Source organism: Giraffa tippelskirchi, chromosome 4 (assembly GCF_054371585.1).
Source record: "Giraffa tippelskirchi isolate mGirTip1 chromosome 4, T2T-mGirTip1v1.2.pri, whole genome shotgun sequence".
Lineage (NCBI taxonomy): Eukaryota > Metazoa > Chordata > Mammalia > Artiodactyla > Giraffidae > Giraffa > Giraffa tippelskirchi.
The window spans coordinates 130921749-130940945 of record NC_137278.1 but is presented as its reverse complement, the minus strand read 5'-3'; the positions used below and the strand labels follow the sequence as shown (position 1 = coordinate 130940945).

The following is a 19197-nucleotide window of genomic DNA, read 5'->3' as shown; positions in this document are numbered from 1 at the left end:
TCATCCCTCGTGTCTCTATGTGTTCAAGCTTTCTCTTTTAATAAGAAACCAGTTCAATTAGATTAGGGCCCATCCTAAGGGCCTCATTTTAACTTACCTCTTTAAAGGCTCTGTCTCTCGTTACAGTCCCATTCAGAGGAACTGGGTGTTAGGGCTTCAATACTTGAATTTTAAGGGGGCAAAATGCAGCCCATAATATCACTGTATATTTATAATAAATGTATCTGTTTTTTACTGAAAGTAGTCATACTCCATTAAATAAAAGAAGAAAGGAATGTTAGATCTGTGTTGTAATTATGCTTTTAATGGATCTGTAATAAATTTTGAATTATATATATTAATGAAGATTGCCATGATCTCAGAAGCATTTTTCCTTATTTATTTGTCAAGGAAATAGTTTAGTGGTGAAGATAGTTTAGTTTTTAGTAAATGTGATTATTGTTTTTCTCTCTTCCAGAGTTTGGAAGTGTTCTTTTCTTACTGTAGCTTATCCAAGAGATATGTTCATTAGTGAGATAATAAAAAGTTACCAACAATATCACCTATAAGGAAATCACCACTCTCTGCAATATAAGAATAAATCTCTAGGTGTATATTGGGCTTTTTTTTTTTTTTTGACATCTGCTATCCTACTTGTTGGGGCTTCCCTGATGGCTCAATTGATAAAGAATCTGCCTGCAATGCAGGAGACCCTGGTTCGATTGCAGCGTAAGGAAGATCCATCGGAGAAGGGATAGGCTGCCCACTCCAGTATTCTTGGGCTTCCCTTGTGGCTCAGCTGGTAAAAAATCTGCCTGCAATGCGGGATGACCTGGGTTCGATCCCTGGGTTGGGAGGATCCCCTGGAGAATGGAAAGGCTACCCACCCCAGTATTCTGGCCTAGAGAATTCCATGGACTGTATAGTTCATGAATCTCAAAGAGTCAGACATGACTGAGTGACTTTCACGTTCATCCTACTTGCTATGCCTTGTAATTGACAGGGTGCCCCTCACTTACGTTTGGATGGGTTCCGGGGAAGAATGTGACCTGGGCTCCAGTGTCAATGAGAGCTTGCCAGTGGATGATTAGAGAAGTGAACAGGTGATTGTCCCTCAGTGGGGGGACGAGCTGAGGGGACCGCAGGGTCCCTAGGGCAGAGGCCTTGCCAGCTGTCGCTCTTTAAGAGACCTGGGTGTGGGGTCCCAGAGCCTGTGGTCAGAGCTGGAGCATTGCAGAAGGCGACAGTTTCATCCTTTGGGATGGGACCGAGGTCTCCTGAAGAGCCCGCAGCTCCTGAACCAAGGCTTTTAACTTGTGTTCAGCTGTCCCTAGATGACGTTATCAGGGACCCTGATTTCTGCAGCTGCCACTGCAGAGAGCCTGTCCCTCATCTTGTACGGGAGGCTGAGCTTCTTCCTTCTGTCTCTGTGAGCCTGGAGGGGCCTCTTCCTGTGTAAACAAAGCTTGAAAACAGTTTCAGAGACACCTATGAACCGTTAGTGCCCTTCTCCCTCTCCCTTTTGGTGACTTTTTCTAGAAAGCCTTGTGTTTCTGTCGTGGTGTGGTTAGGCTTCTCTGTTCCTCATTCACACTGGCCATTGTTGGCCTTTTTGATACAGTAGATATTAACAGGGAATGCCTGGGACAGAGGTTGTTTCTTCCTCAACTCATATGCTGCCACCTCCCATTCTTGGGGGTCCCAGTTGACCATTGAGGGGTAGGGGTCCCCCTCCAACAGTGTACCAGTAGCAAATATATTTGGGAAAGCTCCAGGCTCCAAGAATGTAGCCTTCACAACTTGGCATATGGATATGCCACTGTTCTCAGAGACATCCAAGTCATGGGGGCCTTACAAGCTTCTAGTAGTTTTTTAACCTCCTCTGGGGACTAAGGAGGGTCTGGTACCCAGTGCTTTGGGCCCCACTTTCAGCAATATATGATGATGCCCTTGCCTCACAGTGTTTGCCTCCAGGTACCATGATGGCTGGACTTTTTAGGAGATTTTGTTTTATTGGGACTTGTTAAATGACATTTTGTTTCTGAAAACGAAGGCCATGTTATGTGGTTGGTTGCCTCTGCAGCCTACCAGACACTTGAAGGTGGAAGAGAATGCGCTTGTGAACTCCACCATCTGAACTGTTGGACCCCTTCTCTTGGCCTGCTGTTTCATCACCGCTGTTTCCAGTGGGTTAGAGGCAAAGCTCTAAGGGAAAAATGAGGCTCTTTACCCCTTATACAGGTGGTGATTAAAGATTGTATAGCCTCACTGTCAAATGTCAGAACCTGTTTTTTTGACCCTTCGGGATTACCTTTTACCAGAGAGGAGGGTAAGGTTTAGCTCTCTTTTATAAAACTATACTCCACCTTTATAGATTTCTTTTCTGGCCAGGCAGGTGGCTTACAGAATCTTAGTTCCCCAACCAGGGATTGAACCTCAGGCCAGGTTCAGTCAGTAAAAGGGCTGAATTCTAACCACTGGATCGCCAGGGAATTCCCTACTCTACCTTTAAATGAACTATAATTATTTTGAATATTATTATATACATATCAGGTAAATACTGGTATCTTTAGAGATTTTGCTTTTATGCTTGTTTTTGTAATTACTATATTAAAAGTTATATTAATATCAGATGAATACTGGTTTTTAAAAGATTGTATTTTTACATGTTTTTATATTTATTATGAAACTAATAAGTTTAACAATCTACCAGCTTCCAAAAAGGAGTAACAACTCAGCTTCTATGTTGACATCTGCTGCTAGCTGTTAAAGTGAGAAATCTTTTGCAGTTTGGTTGTAGAAACTTGTCACCTCTATGAATGAAGTTATCCAATTACTTTATAAGAGATTCCATAGTCAGACCAGTTTTTTGCTGTGTCATGATCCTTTTATCATTTCTGGAAATCAACTCTAAGATTTTCCAGGTCTTGCTTAAAAATGAGAAAGTTCTATAGTTTTTCTTTATATGTTACTTAACGTGTTCATATCTTAAGAAACAGATCTAGGGAATTCTGTAGTACATGATACATGTATTTCTTCTGTATCTCTCTCTTTCTCCCCTCTTCCCTCTCCCCCATTACCCTGGCCCACTCTTTCTCTTTCTCTCTCTCTCTCTCTTTCTCTCTCTCTCTCTCTCTCTCTCTAGATATATATATATAGTGTTCAACATGTATTCCTTGGATCAATAAATATTTGAGCACCTACTAAGTTCAAACATTGTTCTGCATGAGACAATTGCTGACTGTATAAATGCATAAAGATAAAGGCAGACAATATGTGGATATATGAGGCTTAAACAGCTTTTTCAATACCTTGGGTTACTTGAGGACTTCCTTTCAGGGAGCAGCCTTAAATATGTAAAACAATAGTCTCAGAAGTTTTGATTTCGTTCTTTCAACAGAAGTTTTATTAACTAACTGCTTTACTATTTAGTAGGTTCTGGGGATAGCAAAGTGACTCTGACCCAGTTCCTGTCCACAAAGGGCTCACAGTCTAATCAGGAACTGATTTGTAATGAAAAGGAAGTTAAAGGTTGATTATATGCTGAGGTAAACCATAATAGAGGTATGAAAAGAAAATGCCATGGCAACATAGGGGAGGGGTTGGGGAATGGGCTTGCCAGGAAAAGCCTCACAGAGAATATATTATTGTTGGCAGCCCCTTGAATGACTTTGGCTGTGAGTAGATGGGAGTTCAATTCTCTGTGACCCTTGGAACCTAGGCCTTTTAATTATTCATAAATAACTTAAACATACATCTAGGACTGGGAGTTTATTTAAAAGATGCACCTGTGTTTCTAGTTTAACCTTTAGTTTAACTAGTCCTTTAGGAAAAGGTGTTTATGGATGCAGCTGTATGGCAGCGTTACAGATATTTGCTCTTTAGAGTTCCTTATAGCACAGTTAGAGATACACTGCTTTGCTTAGGTTGCCCTTTACTTTTTAACACAAAATATTTCTCATTTATAGTATATGGCTCCTTTTAAAAAGAAATGCACCTTTACAAAGGAGATTCTCGGTTTTTCATTTCTGTGTTGTGAAGTTAAGATATATTTCTTGGAAAAAAATGTTTGCTGTAAGCGGAACTGAAAACATTTGCTAGGAGAGAGTTAAGTGTTGCTAAACTCGTGACATGCTGGATCAGTGGTGAGCTGAGAATGCTTTCACAACAATTTGATTCAGCAAACACTTACTGAGTGCTGTGGTCAAAGCACTGCTGCTAGACACTCTGATGGAAAAGAAAATGAACAAAACATAGGCTCTGTTTTAAAGGATCTTCCAATTTACTGCACTGAGTCTCCTTTCTTCTCTTCTCCATTTTTGCCATTTCCCAGATAATGAAAAGTAGAGCTGTAATTTATCGATTCTGTAAGCTGAAAAGGGTATAAAATTAGTTTGCTTAAAATGTTGGGCTGGTTCTCCTTACTGCTGCCAGGATTTAAAATAACAGAAAATATTTGGTGCCTCCTTCCACAAATTAACATTTCCATGAGTGGCTGCTTTTCATGGAGCATCTTGAGCCAGCCCCTCTCGTGCTGTGAGTCTTCATGGACAGTATTAAATCAGGTCTGAGCAGCTCTAGGAGACAGTTGAGAGTTTGAGAATATGCCCAGTGTCAGCATCTTGGCTAGAGAGTGCTGTTAAACAAAGAACACTCTTGGCACCCAACAACTGATTAGACATGTACCATTCAATGTGTGAGCTCCAATAAATAAAGCCACGTAGGGCATTCAGTGCTTTCATTTGGGCAGAACTAAATGGTTAAGTGTCCGTTTAGGCTTCCCTCTAAGCCTGTTCCAGGCAATCGGCACATAATCCAGAAGATGTAAAATCTCCAAGTATAGCCACTTACCTTTACTATGTAAAGCTCTGTGCTGGATGCTTCAGGCTGTAAAGAGACAAGACTGAGTACCAGTCAGGTAGTTTACGGATTGAGTGGCACCCTGCTCTAACTATTCTACCTGCCATCCCATTGCAGGTCCATTTCTTCCTGGCCTGCCCTGGTCTGTAGCCACCTACCAGGTGTTGACCCTGACTCATTCAGTGTGGTTCTTCTAACACAGTCTCTATAACCTTATTCTGAATGTAGAGTGGATATTGGAAACAGTAGAAGAGATGGGCCTTGATCGCTGGACAGTGTCTGCAGTGACTGATGAAGCCCACTGATGAAGCACTAATCACTTGAGGTCTTGCTTCAGGGCTGTTGTATTTTTGTGATCAGGTCTCATGAACAGGCGGAACCCAGATAGGAAGCAGTCTTTAAAAATGGTTAGCCCATTTTGTTTACATTTCCTTTTTCTACAGAGTGTGTATTTTCCTGTCCCCAGACTAAAAATGGCACAGTGTGGTATATAATAGTGTGCGGTTATTTTGCATGAAATCACTCAATTCATTTATTCAAGTAATTTATCTTTTCAGGTATTTTTAAAATGACTTGGGATAAATATTTATGAATTATACGTAAGTACTTGGAGAGTATTTGGAGATGTGTTTTTCTTAAGAATAGAATTATGCTATGATTTTCTTGACTGTGTTTGATGGTATTAAGAGTTTGGAAGTTTGTTCCAAAGTCGGAAAGTGGATGGAATGTTTGGGATTAATTTCAACTGTAATGGTGGTAGTCTTTAATGGTGGTAGTCTCTCACCTGTTTCATATTATAACAAATGAGAAGTGCAACACACCATCAAAATGGTAAAGAAGCTTCCATGTAAAAGAAAGGAGAATTAACATAACCATTTAAAAGTCTTAAATTATTTTACTGTGCATGTGTTAGTCACTCAGTCATGTCTGACTCTTTGTGACCCCATGGACATAGCCCACCAGGCTCCTCTGACCATTGGATTCTCCAGGCAAGGATACTGGAGTGGGTTGCCATTCCCTTCTCCAGGCGATCTTCCTGACCCAGGGATCAAACCTGCATTGCAGGCAGATTCTTTATCACTTTGCCACCTGGGAAGCCCTTATTTTACTAGGATTACATTAAATTAGATTAATTAGATTGCATTTATCTAAAGTTACTTAAACTTGATGTTAGGATCTAGAAGGGAGGGGAGAGCAATAAATAGCACTTTTCTCTCCCACCCAAGTTTTGAATAGATTGGATAGAAACTAAAGGAACAGGGACTATAATATCACCTTTATTATTGATGAATGCAAAGAAGGCCTGTGTAGTAGACAAAGCTTCCACCCAGCGCAACTTCCGTCCAGTTCACTAACAAGAGGAGGAAAGGCACAACTGGACCATTTATTTTCCCCACATTTGCCAGTCAGATCAGTTACTTCCCTTCCCAGGATAGAAGCATCTAAGTGGCAAAGAATTGCCAGGGATGTTACTGGTGGGGCTACATTCACAGAGCCAGACTTCAGCAGTGAGGAGTTAATGCTCCCCAATAGCATTTGGCTCCTTCCTATGTGTGGTTTCCATGAAGAATAGGTTGGTACCAGGTAGGAAATAGTAGCATGACTAGGCTAGGAGCAAACTTCTGTTTTGAGGAAGAGACCCTATAACAAGTGGCCTCTTGGAAATAACAGCAAACGTTTGTTTACCAGAACCATGGGAATTGTGTGCCCTTAGGCAGCCCTCACTGCTTTTCTGAAACATCTATGATTTGGCATTCTTTCCTGGGCATTAAGTGAAGGTCCACAACTTAGTTTGCTGCTGTCCTTTAGCATTTTAAAATATACCTGCTGTTCTGTCTCTTCTTTGAGTTTTCTTCACAGACTCCTTTTGTCTCCTCCCCAACCCCTAGTGTTTCCCATGATTGTAGCCAACTTTCTTTTCACTTGACACTCTCTCTCACCTTGGCTGTCAGCCATTTACATGGTTTTTGCTGTTTAGTATCTTGATGATTTCCAAGTCTTTCTCTCCACCCAGACCTCTGTTCTGAGCTCCATATTTATATGTCTGGCACTATTTAACAGTTCCACCTGGGCCATCTGAAACTAACTCACTCTTCCTCCATGCTCTCAACTACCACCACTCAGAAACCCTTGAGCATTTCGTTTTGTATCCACTATTCTTGTGAGTGGCACCTCCGCCTGTCTACTAGGTTAAGCCAGAAACATGGGTGTCACCTCAGCAGGCTCTTCCTCTCCTTTGTTGCTTATCTCCCATGTCAGGGGTCAGCATCTAACCCGAGGCCTGTGAGCCAAGAATGGTTTTTACATTTCTGAGTTGTTTAAAACAAACATGTATGTATATTATAGAGGCCCTCTGTTGTCTGCAAAGCCTGTGTATTTACTATCTGATTGCTGTCCTAGGTCAACAAATCTTATCAGTTCTCCCTCTAGAACAGCACTTTTGTTTTTGTCTCTCTATCCCCACTGGCCCTTGGTCCTCCCCATCTCATTTGCCCTATTTCTCTCTTGGCCCCCTCACTAAGTGTTGTCAGATTTCTTTATAAAACACAAAAACCTAATGATGTCCTTTCTTGTTTAAAATCCTGTGGTGTATTTTGCCCTTTTCCCTTTTATTTTCTTCCTACAACCTCTTCAGCCCATAAGAGTCTGCTCAGTGGTCACCTTTTCCATTAAGCCCACATGTCTCCTGCAGAGTTATACCCCTATTCCACCTGGCTTGTTCTTCTGTTATTACACATTCTAGATTGTGTTCTGAGAGCCCATTTACCATTCAGTCATCCCCGTTCCACTATGTACACTTGGAGTTCAGGTTTCATTTCCAGTTAGTTTCTGTTATCTTCTTTACCTAGCTGTGTGTGGCATCTCAGAGGACTGTAATGAATTAATATATACAGTGAGTGCTTTAAGGAACTTAGTTCCTTAGTTCTTAGGAACTAAGAATAGTTCTTAGTTCCTAACATACAAAAAAGTATTGGTGAAGATTTAATTAATCAGTTTGAGTTGGTTGTTGTTCCGTCGCTCAGTCACGTCCAACTCTGCAACTCCATGGACTGTAGCATGCCAGGTTTCCCTGTCCTTTACCATCTCCCAGAGTTTGCTCAAACTCATGTCCATTGAGTTGGTGATGCCATCCAACCATCTTGTCCTCTGTCGTCCCCTTCCCTTCCTGCTTTCAATCTTTCCCAGCATCAGGGTCTTTTCCAGTGAGTCGGCTCTTTACATCAGGTGGCCAAGATATTGGAGCTTCACCATCAGTCCTTCCAATGAATATTCAGGGTTGCTGTCTTTTAGGATTGACGGGTTTGATCTCATTGCAGTCCAAGGGACTCCCCAGAATCTTCTTCAATGACACAGTTCGAAAACATCAATTCTTTGGTGCTCAGCCTTCTTTATGGTCCAACTCTCACACTCGTACATGACTACTGGAAAAACCATAGCTTTGACTATACTGGATTACTGATTTTACAAATTTTATCCATTTTCTTCTCCAGGGGATATTCCCAGACCCAGGGATCGAACCTGTGTCTCCTGCCTCGCAGGCAGATTCTTTACCACTTGAGCCATGGAGGAAGCACCTATCCGTCTTATACTTTGAATGAATTATTACTAGTGTATAATTTTTTTTAAACATCATTCATTGGTCATTTGGAAAATATTGAATCAGTATGTTAGGTACATCTTTCAAATTATGACACATTTCATTATACATTAGCAAAAGTTGTATTTGTTGATCTCACCTTTAGTCTCATAAGAAAAAATGCTAAGTATTGGAAAGCTGTCAAGCTCAAGTATTCTAAAATTTTCATTTTTGCTTTGAAATTACCGCCAGTTCACTGAAGTTTATGATTGTCATCAGTGCTGCTGGTACCAAGCTCACTTGGTTAATTTTTAAGAAAATGTCTGCCAGATACTCAAGTCTGAAAACCATAATTTGTCCATCAGTTCAAGTAGAAATGATGTTAAAGTAGGAGTGGTGTATGGGTGTTAAGTGTTCTCAGGAGGTAGCCACTGTCATCTGTTGGGCGTTAATTGTGGCCAAACTCTGTGTCCCTGTTGAGTGAGGTTACTGGGGGAACAAGATCTGCAAGCCTCATGCTGTCCCTTGCAAGGTGACTCGCCACTGTGGCTCTGTGCTGGTGTGCCTCATCCCTGTCTCCAGGGACACTGGCATCATCTCAGTCCCTGTGCCCAAGAAGCTACTGATGATGGCTGGAATTGACCACCACTGCATCTCCATCAGGGGCTGCACTGCCATCCTGGGCAACTTTGTCAAGGCCACTTTTAATGCCATTTCCAAGACCTACAGTTATCTCACCCCTGATCTCTGGAAAGAGTCAGTGTTCACTGAGTCTTTGAGTCTCCGTATCAGGAATTCACTGACCTTCTTGTAAAGACCCACCCCAGAGTTTCCGTGCAAAGGACCCAGGCTCCAGCTGTAACCATCACATAGTTTTATATGAAAAAAATAAGATGAATGAAGCCAGTTTAGAAAAGAAAAAAGACAGCCAGTTCAGCTCAGAACTGTGTAAGTGCTTTTCTTTGAGACAACACAGAATATTAGAAAGATGTGGCCTCAGGGATCAAAATGTAACAAAACCAGTAACTTCCACTGTACGTGCATGACCTAAGTCACCACTGCCTTGATTTGTGCTAGGTCTCCAGCCATTTTATTCACGATTGCTTTTATGCTATGAGAGCAAATAATTTAAAAGTATGAATTTTGAGATCCATTGTTATGGATGAAGAACAAAAGGTTAAAATATAAAATAGCCTTTCACACAGTAAAAATGGCAAAAAATCTTTTAATATCATTATTAAAGTATTTTATACTTTGTGGACCTTTGTACGTTCTTGCAGGACCCCCAGAAATCAATGGATCACATTTTGGGGAACTGCTGATTTACAGTAGTTTATGGCTTGACTTGTTGGTTTCTCTTTTCTCAGAGTTCTTCTATTTGCCTTTACTTTTACTGAGATATAGACCCTATAGATGTGCTGATCTGGGTAGAATACCATTCCTGGTCACAGCTCCACTTTGGACTGGCAGCCTCTGCACTAGAACAATGATAGGACTGACCCTGGGTGCAAAAGAGAAGACCGGTTCACAGCCTCACCTTGGCCTTAAGGAACACAAGCAGCAGGGAAGGGCCATAAACCTGCTAGCCTTGTTGGCTTGCTGTGTGTGCATTCAGAAACCGGTCACATCACACAGACCTGAGTCCAGAGGGAGACATTAACTGTGAGTCAAGTTCTGAAGGAGTCTTTCAGGCTCCAGGGCAGGAGAGGTTCTCAGGCTGAAATGGGCCCTCCGTAGGTCTCTCAGACCTACACTCTCTAGTCCCAAAGCTTCTGATATCACAGCCTTTTCATTCTAATTATCTCCAGGAAAGGGTCTCCAGGTTTCCTGGCTGTAATAAAACTTAGGAGTTAAGAGGTTTTTCCTTTTGAGTACTCTCGATGCTCCGTTGTGAAACTTAAGTCCATTTCCTTTAGTTTTGTTAATAAAAATAGCCGATAAGAGTGCGCCTCATGCTACTGCTTTATATTCTGAAGACAATTTATTTTGCTGTATCTTCACTCCAGTCTATTTTAGCCATTTTTTTTTCTTTTTTCCTTCTAATTTTTAATCTAGTTCCTTTAATCCAGTCGTCCTGAACTGGGGTGATTTTGCCCCGCAGTGGATGTTTGACAGTATCTAGAGGCATTTTCGATTGTCACGACTTGGGGGGATGCTACTGGCATCTAGTGGATAGAAATCAGAGAGCTGGCCTTCATTTCAGCAAAATCACTCATTATGCTGTTACAGTAAGATTTTCACTGAAATTATATTTGGTTGATTGGAATAGCCAACAGTGCAGTCTATCAACTAAGAATCATCCAGTCCTATATGTCAGCAAGACCAGTCTTAGAAGACTGTACTTTAGTCCTCCCTTGTAATTTGTTAGCTTTTTATTGTTTTTTTTTTTCTGAATTAGCAATTTGATTTTACTTTGCATATTATCTAGAATTGTAGTTTTGTTTATAGAGAAAATATTTTGGTTATGTTCAGAATAATTAAAGCTTTTAGAGGTAGGTTACTCTTTTGAATATGACTTATGTTTGTACCTCAGCTCATATCATAATACATCATTTGTTTCTAAGCCTGAGTAACTGCAACTACCTGATGACTTTTTAAAAAAATACAGGTTTATGGGCCCCAACCAAATCTTAAAAGAACTCTTCTAGAAATTCCTGTAAAATTCCAGACTTGGGAACCGCTGAAACAGATACGTATTCATAAACTAAGAAACCTTTAAAATAGCTACTGCAAAGAGAAGATGGTCTTTGTGGCTCTCAGAGATAACATCCACCCTCCTGGGCAACCAGTTCTGTCAGTGAAACCAGTCAGGTAACCCTCCAATTGGCAAGGTAGAACTGGAGCAGTAGTGTCCTTAAAATTTTGGCTCTTTCCAGTCATATGGTGTCCAGTTCATTTTATTTGCCACAAGTTTGGTTTTAGAAGGGGTTGGTAAGAAAGAGAGATGTGGAAAGGGATGGAGGAGGGTTGTGTAGTAGAATCAGAGAAATATGATCTACCTTTTGTCTCAGGAGGGGAATTACCCAGTGCTGATTTCTCCTCGGTAGCATTCATTTGCTGCCCACATTCACCACAGTGGTTAAGTGTCTTTAAAAGCTACTTCTGGTATAAATTAATCTGACCAAGGCATCAGGGGGCTCTGAGAAGCACAGAAGACTGTCCACTCCATTCCCACCAGCAAGGATACTCTGGTCTCAGCCCTTTCTTCTCTTCCTCCCTACTTCCCTTTCTCCCTTCTCCTCCTCTGCCTCCCCCTCCTCCTGACCAGGGATCAGCCCTGACCCCCTGCATTGGAAGCACATAGTCTTAACCACTGGACACGTCCCAGTCCTTTACTTTTTTTGCTAAAAGAGAAGTTAATGAAGGTGAGCTTGTTTGTTGCGGTGGTTCCAAGAGCTCTGGAGATCAGACATTTGTTGAGGAAGGAAAGAAAAGTTAATCACTTTAATTTTACTTTTTCTTTTTCTCTTCAGTTTTGAGACTCACATGTTATCTTTAATAGTGATCAAGGCAGAGCTTAGTGTGGGAGCCAGTCAGCCTGCATCTGAACCCCCTGAGTCGGGCAGTAGTGCCCCCTTGTCTCAGAATGCACTGGGGGACCTGGGCAGCCCTCATGCAGTAAGATACGTGGTCAGTGGGGCAGGCTTGATCTACAGAACAGACAACAGAGAGGGTTATTTTTGAAATAAAGTGAATTTTGTTTGGAAGGATAAGGGCTTCCTTTCCTGATGAGTTAGTTGTTAAGGAACCAAACTAGAATTTTGGAAATGAAAAAAAGTTATGAAATATTGGGGAATATTAATTTATATTTGAAACATAAAATAAATATTGGTTATATGTTAGTGTTCTGGATTTCTTTTATTATTTTTTACTTTTTTTAAATGGAGATTTTCAAATACATTTCAGAGTAGAGAGACTAGTATAGGGAATCCCTGTATACTGATTACCCCAATATCAACAGTTACTAACACATGGCCAGTCTGATTTCATCTGTACCCTTACCCACTTTCTCTTGCCCTCTTCAATTATTTTAAAGCATATCAAGTAGCAGTATGCATTTTAATCTAGAAATATGTAAGATACTCAGTCTGTGGTCACAGTTCCTCTGATTATGTAATTTTTTTTTTTTCCATTTGGTTTGTTGTCTGGTCTCTTTTTAAAGATGCTGATGATCTGATGATTGATCGAAATCCTGGGAATGTGTAGAGAGTCTATAATATTCTGTTTTGGTGGGAGAGGGGACATTTATTTATATTAGATCAGTGATTTCTCAAGATGATAGTACAAACCTAGTTCTTGGTATAAATTTGAATAACAACATTGATTGAAGGAAGTATTGACCATGTACGGGAAGTCTTAACTGAAATTCCATGGTCTGAAATGGGGTTCATCACTGTCAGGAAGCCCAGCTTTTAAGTTTGCTTTCTCAGGTTCTAAGAAGAGTACTTCATACCTTTCCCTCAAACCTTACAGACTTCTGTTCTCTCAGCTGATGGCTTTGTTTGGTGCTTGCCTGAGAAAATAAGAATCTGTCTAGAGGGACACCCTCATTTGCCCTCCTCCTCATCCAGAGTTTTTTGTTTTGGCAGCTGGGCCACTCTTCTCTCATTTCCCTCTGGTTGGTTATAATGGAACAAGCACTTGTATCGTCTCCTGACTCTCCACCCCCATCACAGTCCTTCCCTTTGCTCTGAGTGCCCCATCTCCTTCCCAGGGACCTTGCTGCTTCTGTGGTCACCTCTCTGTCTCTCCTGTCTTCAAGCTCCCCCTGTCTGCTGGAGCATCCCTGTTAGTGTACACATAGGCTCTGGTGCACCCCATCTGTAGAAAGAAATTGTCCCTTGTTAAATTCACCTCTCTTGATTCCTAGTGGCCCATTTTTTTCTCCCCTTCACAGTTAAACCTTTCAAAAGAGTTGTCTATTTCTTTCTTCTTTCTTCTACCTTTTTTCTCTTCCATTCACTCTTTGAATCACTCAGTACTGGCTCCGTTCCTCACTACTTCACCGAAACCATTGTTGCCAAGAGCCCCCAGGTCCTCTGTGATGGAATCCAGTTGTTTTCTTTCTGTCTCATAGACCAGTCCTTCTCCTTCTCTTTTACTGCCTCCGTGCTCTGCGTGACCTCTAAGTGCTGGAATGCCTCCAGGCTCAGTTTTGGGCCTTACTTCTCTTTATTTGTACTCCTTCCCCTTGGTCATTTCACTTACTCCCGTGGCTTTAAATACCATCTTTATGCTGATGACTCCTGAGCATGTAGCTGCAGCCCAGACCTGTCCTCTGAGTTCCACCTGGAGATCAGGAACCTATGACTCAGGCTTCATGGGTACAAAACAAAGTTCTGGCTTTCCCTCCTCAACCCTTTTTCATTTCAGTTAGTAGATCCTGATACACCCAATTGCACAAGTCAGAAACTTGGAAATCATCTTACATCTTCCCTGTCTCCATCCAGCCCATCAGCACCTCTTATCAATTCTACCTTACACATATCTCAAGTATCTTCACTTCTCTTTGTCTGTATTTCACCACTAAATTACTATCATTTCTCAAAACTGCTTGAGTTTCCTAATTGGTCCTTCTGCTTTCATTTTTGTCTTCTATACACTGTTCTGCTCACAGGAGGTACAGTGCCCCGTGAAAAACACAACCATATCATGTAACTCCTTGCTTAGTCCTTAATGATGGGATTTCATATAAGATAAATTATTGACTCCTTAGCATAGCCTTCAGGGTCCTGCCTGCTTCTCCAGCTTTGTCTATTGCTTTCCCCTCCCTCACTATGCAGGGCAAACTTGCCCCTTTCATACTGGGATCTCTCATGCCCCAGGGCCTTGACACTCTGTGCCTTCTCCATAGACTGATCTGTTCCTGACTCTTGTCCTTACTGTTCTTCAGGCTGCAGCTTAAATGTCACCTTGTCTGACAGCCCTTTTCTGATCACCATTCCCAAAGTGGCTACTTGCCCATCTCAGTCTCTTCTTGTCACATTACCTGTTTTTTTTCCAGCAAATATTTATCGAGTGCCTATTCTGTGCCTGACACTGTTCTAGGCACGGGGTAGATAACAGTGAGCGAGGTAGATACACTCAGGAAGCTTCCAACTAGGGGGCAAACAGACGAACCACAAATATATCATATTCTGATGGTGATCTGTGCTGTGTAGACAAATGAAGCAGGTGGAGTGAAGTGAGGGATGGTGTTCTAGATAGTGGTTAGAAGAGGAGACATTTTGACAGGGATTACAGTGAAGTGAGAGAACACCATCTCAGGTATGTGCTGCTTTTCTAGAACTGTATCTAGAAATATAAGCTCTAAGAAGTCAGAGGTCTCACCTGTTCACCGAAGTTCCTGAAAGCTAGCATAGTGCCTGACCTTTGGTAAATATTCATCAGTGGGTGGATTACCTTTCGATTCCCACGTAATCGTGGCATTCTGGGAACCACGTGGCATTCAGGATTTGGCCCACTTACTTTGTCTCTGTGGGCTCCAGTCTTTTCATGTGTTGAGTGAAGGAATCCAGCTCAGGAAGTGAGCTCTGAAGACTGCCATCCTCACTCTGGATGCTGTGGATGTGCTCTGTTACTGGTTTCACCGAAATGGTGAAAAGATTGCACAAGAGTTCAGTATTCATGTAAAAACAAGATTTGCACTTAAAATTGTGTCAGCTACAGTCCTGAGTAGAATGGCCTGGAGGAGGCAAGAGGGTGGGTTATTTTGGAGGTTGTGGAGGGGCTGGGCAGGTCCAGGCAGGAGCTGAAGGTGACCTGGACTCAAGAGGTGGCCACAGAGATAACGGAGAGTGCTGAAGAAATGGTGGGACTTTCCTAAACTTGCACAGAATTTCCCAAACTTGGCGAGAACCCAAACTTCATAATCCAGCACTTTCACTCTACCACTTCTTTTGATGAAAGTGAAGTGAAAATATTGGCTGCTCAGTTGTATCCGACTCTTTGGAACCCCTTGGACTGTAGCTCCTCTGTCCATAGACTTCTCCAGGCAAGAATACTGGAGTGGCCATACCTTTCTTCAGGGGATCTTCCTGGCCCAGGGATCGAACTCTGGTTTCCTGCATTACAGACAGATTCTTTACCGTCTGAGACATCGGGGAAGCCCACTTCTCTTGATACTTAAAATGTCTTCAGGAATTCCCTGGTGGTCCAGTGGTTAGGACTCCTCCCTTTCATTGCCAAGGGCCCCAGGGTCAATCTTGGTCGAGGGACTAAGATCCCACAGCCACTGCTTGCCCCCCCCCCCCCAAATCTTGAAGTCAGGTTCATAGAAAAGTTGAAATGTATAGATATGTGTGATGCTGGTGAGTTTAGTTAGAAGAAAGACTGCTTTTCAAAAAACATTATAAACGTCTATATCAAAATTTGCCCATGTGAAAATGTACTTTTGCTTGTAGTATGTGCATCTTTGGACAAATTCTCAGGAACGAACTTGATTGGAAAACAGGAGAGGGAATGGTGTTTTCACTGTATGTATATCTTTTGCATCTTTGGATTTTGAACCACAGGTCAAGGTATGATGAAAGTAAGAGTACACATCAGGTAAAACTGAAGCTGGTCTGCTCTTAGGTTCTCTCTTTTCCAGATGCCGCCACGTTGTTTTCAAACGAGCGCACCTTAGGAAGGTGTCTTTCTTCACACCAGTTGGAAATACGTCAAGCCAGTTGACTTCTAGATAAAATTGGAGCTTGACACAAAGTCGAAGCTCCTTGTCTCTTCTCATACCCTTTCCCTGTCCTCATACTCATGTATAGTATGAACAACATGATAGTTTAATACACGTGTTCCCTTGTCCTTTTAGATTCTGTGGATGTTCTGTTATTGACACCTAGTCTTTAGGCCACCCTCTTGTTTTACCCTTCACTTGCTCTATGGACTTTATTAAAATATTTACATGATGACTAGTTAATTAAAATTACTTTTTACACTTTACTCTTATGACTTGGTGGGTACCTCTGCCCCCTCTTTCCTCTCCCACCAAGACCATCAGAACCTTGGCTGGGGATTCCCTGGGATTTGGGGCAGCAGCGGGGAAGGGGTGCCTGACCTAGGGGAGTGTGGACCTCCTCACAGCTCACAGTTAACTCTGCTCCCCAGATTCCAGGGCCCCCAGTACCAGCTGTTCCCTCTTCATCCTTGATGTGAAGACAAAAGTGATTCAGGCTGTCCACCAATTCTTGGTCTCTCCCACGAGGCCCTTTGTTCCTTATGTCCCCATGTTTGTCTTCCTCTGTGTCTTGGCACCTTTCTTCTGTTCAAAAGTTTTCTGTAAATTTTCTCCCTCTTTCTTTTTCTTTTCTTCGCTTAAAAAAAAAAGTTAGTTTGCTTTCAGTTAAAAAAAAAATTAATAATTAAATTTACCTTTTGACCACCACTTCTTTTGGATATCTGTTCTATTAGAGGTTATGGAGGCATCTTTGACGAGAAAGGAATATTTTTCATGGGACAGTTTGTTAGATTCTGTCCAAAATAAGACTAACATCTTATTATTTTAAGTAATAGAGGTGCTTAGAAGTGATTTGTGTCACATAGGAAGTTGCCAGTACTGTTGCACTAGTTCAAGCCTAGTCTCTGTTTTCAGATTTTCTTCCTCTCCTTAGTGTCCCCTATGCTTAGAGGTCTTATGTGGAAGCAACAACCCTAAAAATACTTTTTAACCTTTTCCACTTCATTTTTTGAAAGCTGGAAATTCACAGAAACTTTGCCTGCCACCTGCGCTTCTCTCTTCTGCTCTTCCTACAGATTCTTTTAAGTTTTCTATTTCCTTAATCAGATAATGCAAGTGTTCTGCCTACATTTCTGTTTTGAGGTCCATCAGAGAGTAGAGGAACACATTGTACTATACTTTAAACTCTGTCCTAGTTGTGTTCGAAAAGAAGAGATTTTGAAGAAAAATTGTCTCTTGGGACCATTGACTTTTATAAAAATGTAATCTATGGCCTTAGAATTTATCTTGGTAGCTATAGAATACTGATGAATGAAAGCAAAGCTAGGTATAAATGTTCAGTTACCCAGACCCTCCCCCTGCAAGAAGAGAAGACTAACCTTGAAATAATACTTTGGTAGATATTCCCAGGTGATGCAGTGGTAGAGAATCCACCTGCCAGTGCAAGAGATGCGGGTTTGGAGAAGGAAATGACAAGCCCCTCCAGTATTCTTGACTGGGAAATCTCATGGATGGAGGACCCCGGTGGGCTGCAGTCCATAGGGTAGCAGAGTCAGACATCACTGAGCATGCACACACAAAATAGCTTCAGAAATTTTGTTAGTGTCGGCACTTCTACTGTACTGTACTTATACAAGATTCAGAGTTCCAAATGGATGTACAGTAGTTATTTTCTTACTAGTCATGTCACTGAAGATCGGGAGGATCTTTTTTAAGTAATGCTACCTGAATGAGATACCTTTCTATTCCCTGGGTTGTGGTGGAGAACAGGCACCCATAACAAGACCATCCTGACTAGAATTCCATCTTTTAACCCAGATGCTGGGTTCTATGTGTATGTCCCCTACTGTCCATCTGGATTTTGTGCCTGTTTCTATAGAACATTTTAAGTGTGGAGGGTGGAGTGGGGACTGGTGACGTGAAGTAACGTATCAGGGAAAATCTCTTAATGTTCAGAATTTGTATTATTTATGTTAAAAGTTGAGGACTTTTGAAGTCATTTGACTGAGTGAAGTGACTGCTACATGTCTGTTAATTTAAAATTGTGATAATCCAGCTGGCTGTCTTAAAATGACTGAACTTCTTAGCAAGTAATTGCCATGAAATAAGGTAAAGCTGGGGTGGGCAGGTGGTAACAGACTTCCATTTTCTCTAGGATGATGAGAAACATTGTTTCTGAAGGTGTGATAATTTGAGCTGAGACCTGAAATGATGAGAGGGAGCCCATTTATGAGAATGTCTAGGGAAGATGTGTTATGGGCACAGGAAACGGGGATCTGCAGAATTAATGTACTGGAGGAAGTGCAAAGGGTGTGAAGTCGGTGAGTTAACAAGAGTGGTGATGGGGTCTGTAGACACAGGTGAACAGGGCCTCTTCTGGGGCAGAGGCGGATTCTTCATGTTACCTAAATTTTAAACAATTGAGTGATCTAACACCATCAGGACAATTGAGTGATTTAACACTGCAAATATGTGCTAATCAGGAGTAATTATTTTCTGAGATTCTCATGCTGCTTTCTTTCTTGTTCCTGACTTGCAACTAACTGGTGAAAGTAAGGTGCTGGAGGAGATAGAGTAATGTTTGCAGTGTGGTTTCCTTCTCTTGAAGAAAGGAAGGAAAGGTGGCATTTGTCGCCCCCACTGGAGAAATGACTGAAGTTCACAGCTGTGGGCCAAGGAGTGACTCACTGAGTTAATTGTTACAGTACCTGTTACTGGAGGATCATTACTGCAATCATTTCCAGTGAAAGCTTTTTTGTTTTTAATAAGAATTTAGGCTTTATATAAAAGTATAGATTGATCACATTTTAATGTTATAAAATTTTAGTCTGTTTATGGACCAGAGCCCACATAGGAAATTCCTTTTCAAATAGTAGGAACTTAACCATTTGTCTCATTTCTCCATGAAGGCTTGGCCACATGCTGCTGGCTGAACTTAATGCCTAATTGTTGAACCTGAAGCTATTCTAAGATTTTATTATATTGATCTTTTTCTTTTTGTCTTTCCATCTGATGTGTGTTATTTTAAATCTTTTACTTTTTTTCTCTTTAGCAGGTAACTAAATTTCAGTCTCAGCTAAAACTTGAGTTTTATGCTTTTCCTACAATT

At 41.5% G+C, this 19197-nt stretch overlaps 1 protein-coding gene and 1 pseudogene across 7 annotated transcripts in view; both read left to right on the top strand.

The window, feature by feature from the left end:
• Positions 1 to 19197, top strand: part of DIP2B (DIP2 acetate--CoA ligase B (putative)) — a 228430-nt gene that overhangs the window by 62442 nt on the left and 146791 nt on the right. The gene's annotated exons all lie outside the window — the stretch shown is intronic.
• LOC145547056 (small ribosomal subunit protein uS5 pseudogene) lies at positions 8817 to 9289 on the top strand (annotated as a pseudogene).